General features: G+C 48.9%; 1 protein-coding gene and 1 long non-coding RNA gene across 9 annotated transcripts in view; one reads left to right on the plus strand and one right to left on the minus strand.

The window, feature by feature from the left end:
- The window catches only part of LOC141077161 (uncharacterized), a 392656-nt gene that overhangs the window by 199193 nt on the left and 176608 nt on the right, over nucleotides 1-16855 (plus strand). The gene's annotated exons all lie outside the window — the stretch shown is intronic.
- SCMH1 (Scm polycomb group protein homolog 1) overlaps nucleotides 1-16855 on the minus strand; it is a 148830-nt gene that overhangs the window by 117276 nt on the left and 14699 nt on the right. Inside the window, exon 1 of one of the 8 annotated variants that reach the window (XM_073564164.1) lies at nucleotides 15578-15795. The exons of 6 other annotated variants lie outside the window; for them this stretch is intronic. The gene's annotated coding sequence lies outside the window, so the exon portion shown is untranslated. Of the gene's footprint in view, nucleotides 1-3214; nucleotides 3237-15577; nucleotides 15796-16855 lie in introns of those variants that run through there. One more of the 8 variants, XM_073564163.1, reaches the window with a different exon arrangement.

Below are 16855 nucleotides of genomic sequence, written 5' to 3' on the forward strand. Positions count from 1 at the left end.
TCTTACACAAACACACTCGCAGCTGTGATACACACACCTATCACCCATCACTTCCCTACTCAACAGTCCTGTTCAACTGTATCGGTGACTTTAGCACACGGATACAGCTGAAGTTGGGACATACCCCTGACCTTGCAGGATAAACTCCCCAAATTCCCATTGGATCTTGGACGGTTGGGAGGTATGCACACCATTGATTGGAAGCTTTCTGTGTACATTTTGATTAGGCAGAAAGTGGCCAGTGGTGGGGGCAGGGTTAAACAGAGCTCATGAATATAGAGGACTATGTGGTAGCAATTTTATTAGTCCTCTAGTGATAATCTCCTGCTGAGAAAACAATGATTTTATTACACCTACAGCAAGCAGCACAGTAAATGACACAGCACTGGAGTCAAGGACTTTCTCTACATTATGCTACTTTCAGATTAGGTGACAAACAGCTTGAGACAAATTTCCTTTTACAACTTAAGTAGAATAAACTAGATATGATGTTAATTTCCTTGCAGTAGTGTTTATGACTTATTACAGATAAATTAAGGTCATGGTCAGACAGCCGTATTTCAGTGTCCGCATATGCATAATTATAACATGTACCGGTATATTAGACTTCCCATGGAAGAAGCAGAGCAAAACGTGCGTCGGGTGAAAGGACGCAGGCCTTCTCAGTGGATTCTCTAAGGTAAACATTTATCCTTTTGACTACATGCAGTTTCAACTTATGACTCATACTTGACATCCACTTGAGTATTAATGATCATAAAAATGACACCTAACTATCTTTATATATATATTCATTATATTTAGGTTATAAATTATGGTGGTTCTAATATGAATCGCCAGTCAAGGTTATGTTCCAATATAGTTGCTGTGTACTTTAGCACTAATGATTAGGAACTGCATTTAATTCCGGAGTATATATTCTGTACATTTGTGCTATGCAGACCAATTATTGGTGCTTTTCATAATTATAACTATAATTATATCCACTCAATGCCAACTTTTATTCCTCATTGACTTGCATTGGGGTCGGGTTTCGGACAAAACTCCGACTTTTTTGCCCTAGTCGGACCAGTTTCATCCGACTCAAATTTTGTTTCATGAAACCCGATCCAACCAAAGTCGCTCAACTCTAATTATAACTAATATATTCTATATTCTAATCACTGGAGTATTAAATCTTGTGAACTGCACTAACAAACCTTGGTATACACCTGCACAGATGTACTGGTACTATATACAGTGTTTTTAACATGAATCTCTATATATAAAACTGAGTGTGTGTGTGTGTGTGTGTGTGTGTGTGTGTGTGTGTGTGTGTGTGTGTGTATGTGTGTATCCCCAACCAATCACGAAGCAGCTTTCAACAGAGCTGTTCAATAGAAGCTGAGCTATGATTTTTTGCTATGAGCAACAGTTTTACTTGCAACCAATTACTAAACATCTCTCATTTCACCAGAGCAGGTTAAAAGAAGCTGAGCTGTGACTGGTTGCTAGGAGCAAGTATTCCAACTCGACAACACCTCTGCAGACACTGACTGGGTGGGAGAAATCTAGCATCCCTGGGAACATAAGCTCCCAGCCATTGTCTGCTCCCCCCAGACAGGAGCACATGACAGAAATGAATCCCCCCCCTCCTGTGCCCATATACACATCCTCCATCATATAGGCACTTCTTCCCTCTTAAAGGGATCATTCGTATGGAAGTCAGAGCAAATCCATCCAGCGCTTTGGTTTTGACCCCAGGCCTCTCTTAAAGGGATCTCCGGTAAGGAAGCTAGCACCGTTCCACTCAGCTCTGTGGTTCTGACCCCAGTTTCTCTTAAAGGGATCATTGGTATGGAATTTAGGGCAAATCCACTCTGCACTTTGGTACTGACTCCAGCCCTTTCTTAAAGGGATCTCCGCTATGGAAGTCAGGGCAATTGCCTTCAAATGCTCTGGTACTGACCCCAGGCTCTCTTAAAGGGATCTCCTGTATGGAAGTTAGGGCAAATCCCTCAGCGCTCTGATTCTGACCCCAGGGTTCTATTAAAGGGATCATTGGTATGCAAGTCAGGGCAAATCCACTCAGTGCTCTGGTTCTGATCCCAGGCTCTCTTAAAGGGATCCCCGGTATGGAAGTGAGGGAAAATCCACTCTGTGATCTGGTTCTGACACCAGGCCTCTCTTAAAGGGATCTCCAGTATGGAAGTTAGGACCGTTCCACTTAGCACTCTGGTTCTGACCCCAGGCTGACGGGATGATGTGGGATATTAGGGGTAGTAGTCCGGTGGCTCTGACTGACAGGACGATGTGGGATATTAAGAGTAGTAGTCCAGTGGCTCTGGCTGACGGGATGATGTGGTATATTATAGTGAATGTGGCTCTGGTTCTGACCCCAGGCTGACAGGATGATGTAGGATATTAGGGGTAGTAGTCCGGTGACTCTGGCTGACGGGATGATGTGGGATATTAGGGGTAGTAGTCCGGTGGCTCTGACTGACAGGACGATGTGGGATATTAGGAGTAGTAGTCCGGTGGCTCTGACTGACAGGACGATGTGGGATATTAGGAGTAGTAGTCCAGTGGCTCTGGCTGACGGGATGATGTGGGATATTATAGTGAATGTGGCTCTGGTTCTGACCCCAGGCTGACAGGATGATGTAGGATATTAGGGGTAGCAGTCCGGTGACTCTGGATGACGGGATGATGTGGGATATAAGGGGTAGTAGTCCGGTGGCTCTGACTGACAGGACGATGTGGGATATTAGGAGTAGTAGTCCTGTGGCTCTGGCTGACGGGATGATGTGGGATATTATAGTGAATGTGGCTCTGGTTCTGACCCCAGGCTGACGGGATGATGAGGGATATTAGGGGTAGTAGTCCGGTGACTCTGGCTGACGGGATGATGTGGGATATTAGGAGTAGTAGTCCGGTGGCTCTGGCTGACGGGATGATGTGGGATATTATAGTGAATGTGGCTATGCGGAGTGGGTGGAGCTATACACTCAGCTCTATATACATATTATATATATACACACACACATATAAATAATCATTATAATTTGTTATAACTAACCGTAGTTAGTTACTATGCCCGGGCAGCGCCGGGCTCTTCAGCTAATTGTCAATAAAATTGATATTTTACTTTGTCTTGAACACTTCCTGACCTGAGATTTAATCATTAATGGTCTTTATGTATGTATACTTGCCATTGATACATAATTTTCTTTACCTGTCAAATTGCCACTGTTGTCCTGAGTCTGGCATTGGTTTTCTTTTTGCTCCTACATATTTATTGCAAGTGACAGGTCCTCTTTAATCCTCTATGCCGGATAAAAAGAGGAGGATCAGTACGCTCAATCGCCAGTTATAGGGACGGATTGGAGGACTCACAAGACAAGCAGACTCACAGTCATACTTCTACCAACAGAACTGTACTACCCGCCCAGAAGTAAATTATTCATTGCACTAGGTACCTACATGTTTACACTTTGTTAATAGATAACCACAAGAAAGGAAACACACACTTAGATATCACAACTATTTTATCCATCAAGGAGTCATTATGGTACCGTTTGCAAATGGCTACATCATGAACATACCCATTATCATTTAAATATTCTAAATATAGAGAAATGTTGGTATGTTACACAGGAAGCCACGTTTCTAAATGATCAATAATCTGCTTAACTGTCAACCAAGAACACAAGGTGCACACTATCCCTTGTGACAGTCACTGGTAAAGTACTGGAGGGGAGCTGTGTCACTACGCTTAATGAGGTCAGTGATATCAAGCCAGAGTATTTTCCTCCAGCACACTCAAGTGTTTTGAGGCTTAGGCTAAAGTTGCATAAATGGGCAGGTTTTTTGTGGACATCCATAGAGTGGGTAGGAGGGTGTCCACCTTATCTCCACCTGCAGAGCAGGCATTGCCATGTGCTGATAGGACCTGTGTGATGTCACAAATACTGTATGTGATCAGTCACATGGGTGAGGAGTCACATGGTCTGGGCTAAAATATCTGGGCACTAGAGGCAGTCTGGGCTGCTGAGTGTCTGAAGAGGAAGGACTCCAGGAAAGGGTTTGTGTACGTGGTGTTTGTTAAAGGACATTGCTAACCCTGAGTGGGCTGAACCCCATTAATGCAAGGACTGCATGTATTGCTACCATTTTGTTTTGCTTTTCCCAGAGGGATGTGTTTATTTTGTGCTTAAAACTTGGTTTATGCTCTAATAAACCAAGTACATCCTTAAAGCCGCAGTGTTCCCGTGACTCCTACATGTGCAGACGAGTGAGACGATCTACCACACACTGTACACTTGGCACTGCGCTCTGATGGAGGCTCATAGCTAATTCTCCATTTAATTAGGAATAAGATAATTTTTCTATGATCTAATTGCTACCAAACAATAGATGAAAAGACCCAACATTCTCAGGCTCCGTCTGACCTCCTTTTCACCAGTGCCGGCCTTCTTGAGGTGGGCACAAAAGTGTAAACATGCATGCTTTTGTACCCGTCTCAAAAGGTGGACAATGCGTGATGTGAATCGGGCCTTATTCGACTATTCACTATTTATGATATACCGTAATTACAGTGTATTCTGATGATTTGCAGCACTAGCTCACTTGATATTAATATATTAGTCAATGTTTTTGAACACTGATGGGGAAAAATAGGACACTATAAAATTTTAAAATGTGGCCAATTAAAACGTAACTTAAGTCTATGTCATTAAAACAATGCCAAAACACAGCCAAAGTAGCTTGTGTTTAATGAAGCTTGAAGGGTTTATGGAGAAAATATTTATTCAGAAAATGTTACAAATTCTATTTACCATTGCTGAGCAATGCCAGGAATTGTAAGAGAGGATCACTGTGGAATTGTTCTGCAGCAGCTGGGGCACATCTTTGTTTACAGTATTTTAGCCAATTGGTGATTGACATGTACTGTCTGCGACTGGCATTTCATGTCCACTATATGGACAAAAGTAATGGGACACTTACACCTATAGGAACTTTTATGGCATCCCATTCTAAATCCATAGGCGTTACTATGGAATTCGTTGTTCCCACTCTACTGGGAAGACAGTCTACAAGATTTTGGAAAGTGTGAGAATTTTTGCCCATTCTTTCAAAAGAGCATTTGTGAGGTCAGACACAGTGATGAAATTCCCAGGAGAGCTCCAGGCGTCTCTAGGTCTCCGATGCACTCCTGGGAACTTCTTCTCCGCGCGTGCGCTGTGGCACATGAAGCCCTGACTGCTGTATGAACTGACGTACGCATTACGCATGCGCTGAATGTGCCATGATGGCTGGTCTATTCAGACCATGTGATACGTCACCGTGGCTTTTTTAAGGTCCTATTTTCACACTGATACTATCCCCTTGAGAAAGCGGCGTTTGTACCAGTGAAACTTGAGTCGGGGTGGACATCCAGCTTGGGGTCACCACCTAGTTATTCTAGAAACCCTGGTAAGCTTTTTCCCTTGGTATTTATGCTTATTACTTTTTGTGACCTGCTCTTTTCACTTGGTTGGGATGGCTCACTCAGAGGTTTAAAATATATTAAGGCTTCATACCAATGCCTGATACTTTCACTTCTAAAGGGGTTACCCCTTCCTATATGCACGGTCTTGGAATAAGTGTTATTGTTATGTACTGCTTTTTATCTTGCTTTTTGATATTTAATAACATTTATATTTGATTTTACTATTCATCGCCTGGTACTTCATTTTTCTCTAGCTTTTCTTTACAGTGATGAAAAAGCCTGACTCACAATCTCTGTTTTAGTTCAACCCAATAGTGTTTGATGACGTTGAGGTCCAGGGTGCGAGCCAGTCCAGTTCCTCCACATCACCATGCCGTCATGGACCTTGCTTTGTGCACTGGGGCACAGTCATACTGAAACAGAAAAGGGCCCTTTCCAAACTGTTCGACAAATTTGTAATCAAACAACTGTCCAAAATGCATTGGTTTGCAAAAGCAATAAGATTTCCCTTCACAGGACTGTGATGAAGGAGCAGCCGCCATCTTAGATATGGGGCCACATGTCTGAGCTTGGCATCCATTTTGGTCTAAGTTCAGGAATTACAGGCAGTTAACTGCTTCTATACCCCCAGGTGCTGTGTACTTAGTAAATACAAGCAGCCCTGGCAGATATTCATTCTTTCACACAGAAGATCCGGACGATGACTATCTAAGAAGGACCTGGGGACAGACCTGCTGAGGGGAGCAGCGGCCCATGCTTTGGGGGTCTGTCCGGCAAGTAAGATTCTTGTACCTGTGGATTGCAGAGCTCCCCAGCACCCACATGACCCTACAATCTGGTAAATTGACCTCCAGCTTAATATCTTAAGTCTTGTACCCTTTTGTTATATCTTTTCTCTGACTGCAAATTTACTGTATATTTCTGTAATTATCTAGTGCGCCCTTAAGGCAATTAAACTATAAACTTAATCTTGGGCTGATGCTTTTACTCTGATCACGAATCTTAGAACCCCGAGCGGGTAACAGGACCTCCTCCTCGGCGACCATTTGCACTAGGTGCAGTTCCCTTACTCACCTGAGAGACAAAGGGGGCGCCGGAGAGCTGTGCCTGTGTAGTTACGACACGGTGGTGACGTGGGAGGAACGGGTCTGTGTGCGTTCTTCCACACTTGGTGGCAAGCGGTGGGATCAGAGTAATAGTGTGCGTGGGACCCCTACTCCCAGACACTAGAGACTACCAGCGGTAACTTTCACTGCTGGGGTCTTAAGGTCAGCCCAGCACTAGTCGGTCAGAGTGCAAATATAATAAGTTGTGTGCAAGGCCAGGGTTGCAGCTGTGTCAGTAACCAGAGGTTCCCAAGATGGCGGAAGGCACCAGGAGTAGGACAAAGGGGGAGGCCAATGCTATGGTCTATGAGGTGGTGGTGGAGGACAATACCAATGAAGGCGAGGGGGAGCTCAGCCAGGGTTTCCCAAGGAGCCAGACCCCCGTGCTCAGTCCCACAGTGGACTGCCCACCACCTGCCCACCCCAGCCTGTCCAGATCGGAGGCCCTTTTCCAAGCGGCTATGGCACAGCTCGAGGCTGGTAACGACGCCGCCCATGACAGACTCCTGGCGACAGCAGAGAAAGCAGCGGAGCGTGAGCAAGCGGCGGCCGAGAGATCAGCGGAGCGTGAGCATACTGAACGCCGTGAAGCTGCGGAGCGCCGGCACCGACTGGAGATGGCTCAGCACGGGCTCTCGCTGGATGCTCCAGCCCCACCAGGAACCAAGGCTTCCAAGGTCCGGGCGAAGGACTTCCCCCTGCTTGAAAAGGATGGAGACCTGGATTCCTTTCTGCTGGCCTTTGAGAGAAGCTGCCTCCAACACCATCTGGCCCTGGATCAGTGGGCAAGGTACCCGACCCCCCGTTTGAGGGGTAAGTCCCTGGAAGTTTTGGGGGACTTACCTGCCGTGGAGGAACAGGACTACAACAGCATCAAGCGGGCCCTGATCCAGCACTACAACCTCACCCCGGAGTCGTACCGCAGGAAGTTCCGGAGCCTGCAGCGGGGCTCCAAGGACACCTGGACCGACCACATGCGGGCACTGCTGAGAGCTGCGGAGCACTGGACCTTGGGTCTAGAGCTCACCACTCGCCAGGAGGTCCAGGAACTGTTTGTCACGGAGCAGTTCTTGTGGAACTGCCCAGAGGACCTCCAGCAGTTCCTCAGTGACCGGAAACCAAAGGGGGCTTCTGCTACAGCCGCCCTGGCAGACAAGTATGAAAAACAACAGGGCCCCTGAGCCGAAGAAGCCTGCCAGCAGCACCTGGAGAGGGGGTAAGCCCAGTCCTACCCCTGTCCACCCAGCCCCCAGAGTGCAAGGGGTGTACCCCCCTGCTGCCCTCTCCAAGCCAGGAGCAGAACCCAGACGTTGTCATCACTGCAACCAGCCGGGACACTTTAAGGCTGCGTGTCCCCAGCGCCATAAGGCCCCATCCCTGTCCCAGAAACCGTCCACTGTTTTGTGTGTGGGAGGGGGTGGTGGGAGGTCCCTGGACAATTACCAACCCGTCACCATCGGCCGCTCAGCGGTCATGGGACCGCGGGACACAGGCGCTGAACGAACCCTGGTAAGTCCTGAGGTGGTGTCCCCTCAAGACTTGGTGCCTGGGAAAACCCTTTCCATCTCTGGAATTGGAGGTGTTGAACCAGCGCTGCCCGTCGCCAAGGTGTTTTTGGACTGGGGCGCCAGGAGGGGAATGCGGGAGGTGGGAGTAACGCCAAATATTCCTGCCAATGTGTTGCTTGGGACCGATTTGGGCGGCTAGTGTCTCAGTATGTGGCCACTGAACCCCCAAGTCCGGCTCCCCAAGAATGTCATGACCCTACTGTGACTGCCAATGCTAATGTATTGAATGTGCCTCCAACAATGGAGGTGGGAGTAATGCCAAATTTTCCTGCCAATGTGTTGCTTGGGACCGATTTGGGGCGGCTAGTGACTCCGTGGGTGACCACTGAACCCCCAAGTCCGGCTCCCCAAGAATGTCATGACTCTACTGTGAATGTTAATGTGTTGAATGTGCCTCCAACAGTGGAGGAGGGAGTGAAACCTGATGGTAAGCCATGCACTGACACTACACACACAGGGCTCACAGTGAGGACAGGTGAGAAGCCTGCAGGGGAGAGCTCAGAGGTGGAGAGAGGGGCTGCTATGGGCAGTGTAGGGCCCCTAAGTGAATCCAGCCTGTTGAGTCGATTTCCTCTGCAGAAAGAGGAACAGGCCATGGGGGGAGGGGGCGTCCCAGGAGAGGAGCCACCAGGTAAGACCCTAGGGCAGGAGTTCCCCACATCCGGGATGTCAGGAGGCCAGGGAAGTCTGCCTGACTTGGTCGGGGGCCGAGGGGAAGCAGGCGCTACCTGTGGTCTCAGCGGTCGTGGCCGCTGTTACCAGGAGTAGGAGCGCCGGAGCCCAAGGAGCCTCGCGGAGGTCCGACGGTTCCCCTCTCTCCGACCAAGTGGCTGCCGAGCCAGACAGCGGCCAGGAGACAGATCCCGGGGAGCTGACAGAGGAGGTGGCAGTTTCGTCAATTCTTGCCACATCGAGTCAGGGATTTCAGGCAGCGTTGGAAGCTGACGCTAGCCTGAAAGCTCTCAAGGAGCAGGCGGCACAGCCTCCCCTGGAGTCCGACCGCGAGCAAGTGGTCTGGGACCAGGGATGGCTGTACCGGGTGACGGTCCAGCAGGGTTCACCGGAGGCGTGGCCCAGGGACCGACAGTTAGTGGTACCCTATCCGTTCAGGGCAGAATTGTTGCGGATCGCACACGAGATTCCCATGGCCGGACACTTAGGGATCGCTAAAACCAGGGCCATGCTAGCTCAGCATTTCTACTGGCCAGGAATGAGGACCGAGGTGATTGCCTATTGCCGTTCGTGTGACACCTGTCAGAGGGTGGGGAAGGCGGGGCGGCGCCCCAAAGCCCCACTGGTAACTCTGCCCATCATCGAAGAGCCTTTCTCGAGGGTGGCTGTGGATCTCATTGGACCTCTGTCCACTCCCAGCCGCTCCGGGAAATGCTTCATACTAACGGTAGTGGACTATGCCACCCGGTACCCGGAGGCGGTAGCTTTGTCGTCCATTCGGGCCGACAAAGTGGCCACTGCCTTACTGGAGATTTTCTCCAGAGTGGGGTTTCCCCAGGAAATGCTCACCGACCGAGGGACCCAGTTCATGTCGCAGCTGATGGAGTCTCTCTGTAAGCAGGTACAGGTGCAACATCTGGTAGTCAGCCCGTACCACCCACAGACCAATGGCCTGTGTGAGCGGTTCAATGGCACCTTAAAGCAGATGCTGAAGATGTTGGTCGACTCCCTCGGGAGAGACTGGGAGCGGTATCTCTCACACCTGCTGTTTGCCTACCGAGAGGTCCCACAGGCCTCAACAGGGTTCTCCCCCTTTGAGCTCCTGTACGGGCGATGTGTACGGGGGCCCCTTGCTCTGGTGAAGGAAGCATGGGAAGGGGATTTGGCTACCTCTGGAGTGTCGGTCATTGAGTATGTCGTGCGCTTCCGGGACAGAATGACGGCCTTGACACAGCTGGTGCATGACAATATGGCCCAAGCCCAGGCTGACCAGAAGTGGTGGTACGACCAGAATGCTTGTGAGCGGACCTACGAGGTGGGTCAAAAGGTGTGGGTACTGGTCTCCGTACCTCAAAACAAGCTTCAGGCGGTCTGGGAGGGTCCATACCTCGTGCACCAGCGGCTCAACGCTGTCACCTATCTGGTCACCCTGGACCACGCCTGTGGAAGGAGGAAGGCCTTTCACGTGAACATGATGAAGGCCCATCATGAGCGGGAGGCTTGTGCCCATCCAGTGTGCAACCTTCCCGGCAAGGAGAGGGTGCGGAAGGTCGCATGGGGGATCACAGGAATGTGATACCCCCTAGCGCCCTCTAAAGCAGGGAGGTGTGATGAAGGAGCAGCCGCCATCTTAGATATGGGGCCACATGTCTGAGCTTGGCATCCATTTTGGTCTAAGTTCAGGAATTACAGGCAGTTAACGGCTTTTATACCCCCAGGTGCTGTGTACTTAGTAAATACAAGCAGGATTTAGTGTTCCAATGCTAAATAGCCAGGGCCATTGGTGTGATAATGAGGATAGGCCCAAAAAACCGGATTACTTACCGGTAATACTCTTTTGTAGAGCCACGACAGCACCCACTGAGAGGGGATCCGCCCCCAGGAACAGGAAACCTACAGAGAGATAAAAGGGGCGGTCCCCCTCGCTCCCTCAGTTGGATTACAGAGAACAAGAGGAACCACCACACATGCTTTAGTCAATTTGCTCAGTAAGCGATTCTAGCATATATTTATATACAGCTTCTATCCTTCACCCACCAGAGTGAACCACATGTATATATATATCAAGGGAGGGAAGTGAGCGGGTGCTGTCGTGGCTCTACAAAAGAGTATTACCGGTAAGTAATCCGGTTTTTTCTTTTCGCCACGACAGCACCCACTGAGAGATTTTCAGAGATAATCACCTGGGAGGGCCCACCGTGTTAAAGACAGATCTACCAAAGGCCAAGTCATCGGAAGAAGACAAATGTAGCCTGTAGTGATTATAAAAGGCAGAAGGAGAAGACCAGGTTGCGGCCTTACCTCCTACTCACCTCTAGGGAAACAGACCAATATTAGCTCAATTGGGACTTCAGTCCTTTTGGCCCAGGAAGAAGATATGGCTCCTGCAGAATGTGCCCTCACGCCCTGTGGCGGGCCTTCTCCTTTTTTTGCCGAATATGCCAATGCGTTTCTGATCCACACATCTTGTTACCCTGGAAAGAGAAAAAGAGACAAAAAGAGCCCTGCTCTGCCTCCAGGGCCTAGAGTTATCTATATAGACTAAGATGGCCCCCTTTACATCTAGGCCATGCTATCTTTCCTTCTCTGGTGTTGCCGGGCTATCATAAAAAAAGAGGGAAGGTAGATTTTTTGGATCTATGGAATTTAGCAGCCTTCTTAGGGAGGTAGGACGGTCCGTCTTTGACACTATTCTGTCCTGCAATATTGTCAGGATGGAGGATCTATTGACAGGGTCTGGAGATCATGCATCCTCCTTGCCGATACTAGAGCTGCCAATATGGCGGCTTTCAATGAAACGCACTTTGGAGGTCAAGTGTATGGGCCCGAATGGTCCCTGTGTGAAAGCATCTAGGACTAAGCTAACTCCCCAAGGCGGTCCTTGAAGAATGTGAACCGGGTTTGCTTGCTGGCAAGCAAGGATCGAGCTACCCCTTTGTTGCCCACACGTTATTATAGTTGGCCTCCAGAGCCGAAACTTGGAATTTTAGGGTGTTACCTGCAAGTCCAAACTCACGCCCCTCCTGCTGGAACTCTAATATGGCAAGGAAAAAGACCCTCCCCGGAAAGGTCTGCTGAATGGAAAATTTAAAGTTTTTCCCCCAAGAGGGTGCCAAATAAGTCATCTGCTTAGCTTCAGTAACTGCCCCTCAAATTACATGCTGTGAGGCGTAGACCTTTGACCTGAGGGTGTAACAGGGTCTTTGTGAGCGCAGGTCCCGATCCAGAGGGAGAACACATGACATGGCTCTCAGCCATGAAACCCACGTCTTTTTAGCCCCACCGGCTATTAAGATGACTCTCGCTCCTTATTACCTCATCATCCTGGTAACAGCTGGCGACCATAACATCGGAGGGTCTGGTGAACCGTCCAAGGGTTTAGAAGGGCGTCGAGTACATGCCCTGTACAGTGGAGCAAACCCTTCGACCTGTCTATTGTAGCGAACAGATCTATCTCCGGCATGCCCTATATAGCCGCTATCATCTTGAAGATGCCCCGGCTGAGCACCAATTCCTCTTGATGCCGGGTAGGGTGGCTGAGGAGGTGTGCTCCGGAATTGTCCACTCCTCTGACATGGAGAGCAACCAGGAACAGGCTCGGAAGTTACTACCCTGATAAAAACGGGTCAATAGGAACAACAGGTATGTTTTGGCTCTCTGCAGGATAATCTCTGCGGTAGATATCAGAGTTCTTGACCGTATTCCTCCTCATACTATGAAGGTACCATATCATACCATGAAGCATCCTGAAGTGATATGAGGTCCTATGAAGTACCATGAGGTACCATGAAGCACTATGAAGTACCATGAAGCACTATGAAGTACCATGAAGCACTATGAAGTACCATGAAGCACTATGAAGTACCATGAAGCACTATGAAGTACCATGAAGCACTATGAAGCACCATGAAGTACCATGAAGCACTATGAAGTACCATGAAGCACTATGAAGTACCATGAAGTACCATGAAGCACCAAGTACCGTGAAGTACCATGAAGTACTCTGAAGCAATGTGGAGTACCTTGAGGTACCATGAAGCACTATGAAGCACTATGAAGTACCATGAAGTACTATGAAGCACTATGAATTACCATGAAGCACTATGAAGTACCATGAAGTTCTTTGAAGCAATGTGGAGTACCTTGAGGTACCATGAAGTACTCTGAAGCACTGTGAAGTACCAATAAGTACCATGAAGCACTATGAAGTACCATGAAGTACCATGAAGCAATGTGGAGTACCTTGAGGTACCATGAAGTACTATGAAGCACTATGAAGTACCATGAAGTACTATGAAGCACTATGAATTACCATGAAGCGCTATGAAGCAATGTGGAGTATCTTGAGGTAAAATGAAGTACTCTGAAGCACTGTGAAGTACCATGAAGTACTAATAAGCATTATGAAGTACCATGAAGCACCATGAAGCACTATGAAGTACCATGAAGTACCATGAAGTACTATGAAGTACCATGAAGTACTATGAAGCACTGTGATGCCATATGAAGCACTATGAAGTACTGTGAAGGTACTATAAAGTACCATGAAGTAATATGAAGCACTATGAAGTACTATGATGCAATCTGAAGTACTATGGAGCAATACTAAGTATGAGGCAGTACTATGAAGTACCATGAAGCCATATATATTATGAACCACAAAGGATGCACAATGCAGCATTATTCAGTACTATTATGCCATCTGAAGTACTATGATGCAATACTAAATATGATGAAGTACTATGAAGTACCCTGGCATACCATGCAGCAATATTATGCGCTATGACATACTATGATGTACTATGGCGCAACAAGCAGTACCACAAGGTACTATGACACACATATCACCTATCATGAAGTACCATGAAGCAGTCAGATGAGCTATGGCACACTATGATGCAACTAGAAGTACTATGAAGTACTATAACATATCATGAAGTACCACAAAGCAAATATGACGTACCATGAATTATATCATTGGCTGCGTGTGCATCACTATTTGCGCTCTTTTTTTTTTGATTCATCTTTGGCGCATGTTTGCAGCGGGCCGTAATATTTGGTAATTTATACAGTGGTGACCACCTCTCACTGCATATCTTTCGTACTATGAAGCACCAAGCAGTACCCTGAAGTACTATGAATTACCATGAAGTATTCTATGATGTAGTACGATTCATAGAGCCGCAATGATGTAATACGATACATCCAGACTCTATTACACCATATGATATACATAGGCCCCATGGGGTACACACAGACTTACGGCCCCGCTTGAAGGTGCTAAACAAGAGACCAGGCCCACAGTTACACTCAAGGGGGCACCTCTCAGAGTTCCAGATAACCCCCACTCTGAATGGTACATCTCAATTGTCAGAGTGACCTCACCCGAAGGAGCCAATTAACGAGCTGCAGCTGGCAATCTTCACGGAGACAATGCGCTGCTGAAGTCCCCCATAAGGCTCTCAGCACATGAAATTGTGTGTGCCTCTTGGACTGCTACCAGTATGCTGCTGTTTAACAGGATCTATGACTGGTATTCCATTATGGTACTTGCCTGGCTTCCAGCTACTTAGCTGCTGCCATCTAACGAGAGCAGTCAGACTGGAAAGGCTGCCGACCCTTCCTTTTTTTTCTTTTTTTCTCTCAGAGAGCAGGAGGAAGAATGATCAAACTCCTGCACACTGCTTCATTAACCCCTGCCGGGTGCTGTAGCCCCCAATTGCAAGCCGAGGGTCTAGCTATACTGAGCCTCCCCTCCAGGGAAGCAGGGTGAGGTTAGTGCACTTTTTTTTTTTTTTTTTCTTTTCACACATCAACCAGACTAGGGATCATCAGCTGGTCTCTCTCACACTCTGGTAATTGCCCGGCCTTCATCTGCTCAGCAGCCACCTAAAGAGAGCAACCCCGCGTCTCCTTGATGATTAACACATGGTACTGGCTGTGGAAACTCAGCCTAAGATGTGGTCTGCTTCACCGTGTAGTACCACCTCGTTCCGTGGAATCATTCTGTCTACCACTTTTATCCGTGGCTATACAAGGCCCTCTGCGCAAATGCGCGCCTGTTATATTCCAGCCATATCGTGCTGCATCCGTGAGCGAGGATGGCCTCACCTGGCCCCTGCCTCACGCTGTCATTATCGGCCGAGGGGGGAGTCAATCTACCTCGGCTCTCCTCTGAGACTCAGGCCCACCATGCCAAGCCCCCGGCTGCTGGCCTTCTGCGCCTCTCATACGCGCAATGTCGGCCTCTTCCGGTCTACGCTGTCGGACCGGAGACAGTTCTACTCCAGCCATATGCTGCATCACCATGCCAAGCCCCCGGCTGCTGGCCTTCTGCGCCTCTCATACGCGCCATGTCGGCCTCTTCCGGTCTACGCTGTCAGACCGGAGCCAGTTCTACTCCAGCCATATGCTGCATCACCATGCCAAGCCCCCGGCTGCTGGCCTTCTGCGCCGTGCTGCGCCCTCTTATATGCGCCATGTTGGCCTCTCCCGGTCTATGCTGTCGGACCAGAGCCAGTTCTACTCCAGCCATATGCTGCATCACCATGCCAAGCCCCCGGCTGCTGGCCTTCTGCGCCGTGCTGCGCCCTCTTATATGCGCCATGTTGGCCTCTCCCGGTCTATGCTGTCGGACCGGACCATACCACTGACCATCGCCAGGAATCAGGTATGGAATCAGCGTTCAGCTTCTTACCGCAATCCGCATCATACCTGAGGATGCCGGTCTTTTGTTTTCATCTCAAGCACCTGTGGCATACCTTGCGTCTGTGCCGCGCTTCGTAATGCACAATCCCCTCCTAGGGATTTCCCAGGTGCTCCTCCACTGCACCTCCTGGTGAGCCAGGCAGTCCTCGTCACGGCCTCACCCGCATTACCAGCAGAGGGGGGATTCCTATTTCGGATCCGCCCGTCGCTGCTTCCAGCTCTGGGGCCCCCGTTGCTCACATAATGCCGCGGGCGGCTACCAGGCCAGGAATCCTCTTCTCTGTGGGTCCCTTCCTAGGAACAGGAAACCAACTGAGGGAGCGAGGGGGACCGCCCCTTTTATCTCTCTGTAGGTTTCCTGTTCCTGGGGGCGGATCCCCTCTCAGTGGGTGCTGTCGTGGCGAAAAGAAAACAGAGCTTCAAAGCTCAGGTACGGAGCCGTGCCAGCAAGGGGCCAGAAAAAAGCCTAGGGCTTCAATTAGGATGTACCTGCTAGCAGACGCAGGAATATACGTCCTTTGTGTGTCCCAGACGCTTTGGCTCCATCCTAGGAGCATGGATTATTAGCCCACCCTCTGACACAGGGGGAGGAACCTAGCTTGTTTAAGGACTAGCAGCCCTGGCAGATATTCATTCTTTCACACAGAAGATCCGAACGATGACTATCTAAGAAGGACCTGGGGACAGACCTGCTGAGGGGAGCAGCGGCCCATGCTTTGGGGGTTTGTCCGGCAACTAAGATTCTTGTATTTGTAGACTGCAGAGCTCCCCAGCACCCACATGACCCTACAATCTGGTAAATTGACCTCCAGCTTAATATCTTAAGTCTTGTACCCTTTTGTTATATCTTTTCTCTGACTGCAAATTTACTGTATATTTCTGTAATTATCTAGTGCGCCCTTAAGGCAATTAAACTATAAACTTAATCTTGGGCTGATGCTTTTACTCTGATCACTAATCTTAGAACCCCGAGCGGGTAACAGGACCTCCTCCCCGGCGACCATTTGCTCTAGGTACAGTTCCCTTACTGACCTGAGAGAAAAAGGGGGCGCCGGAGAGCTGTACCTGTGTAGTTACGTCACGGTGGTGACGTGGGAGGAACGGGTCTGTGTGCGTTCTTCCACAAGGACCTATCAACCCAGGGCAACCCCTGAAAAACAACCCCATAGCATTATCCAATCCCTGCTCTACTTTATACATGGCGCAATGCAATTATGCAGGCAACATTTTCCTGCCATTAACTAACCCTAGACTCATCCATTAAGACTGCCAGAGAGAGAAGCAAGATCCAGCAATCCACAGAACACATCCTAACCGCTCCACAGTCCAGT

This window comes from Dendrobates tinctorius, unplaced genomic scaffold, assembly GCF_039654945.1.
Source record: "Dendrobates tinctorius isolate UK_male_01 unplaced genomic scaffold, ASM3965494v1 ptg000015l, whole genome shotgun sequence".
In the NCBI taxonomy this organism is placed as follows: domain Eukaryota; kingdom Metazoa; phylum Chordata; class Amphibia; order Anura; family Dendrobatidae; genus Dendrobates; species Dendrobates tinctorius.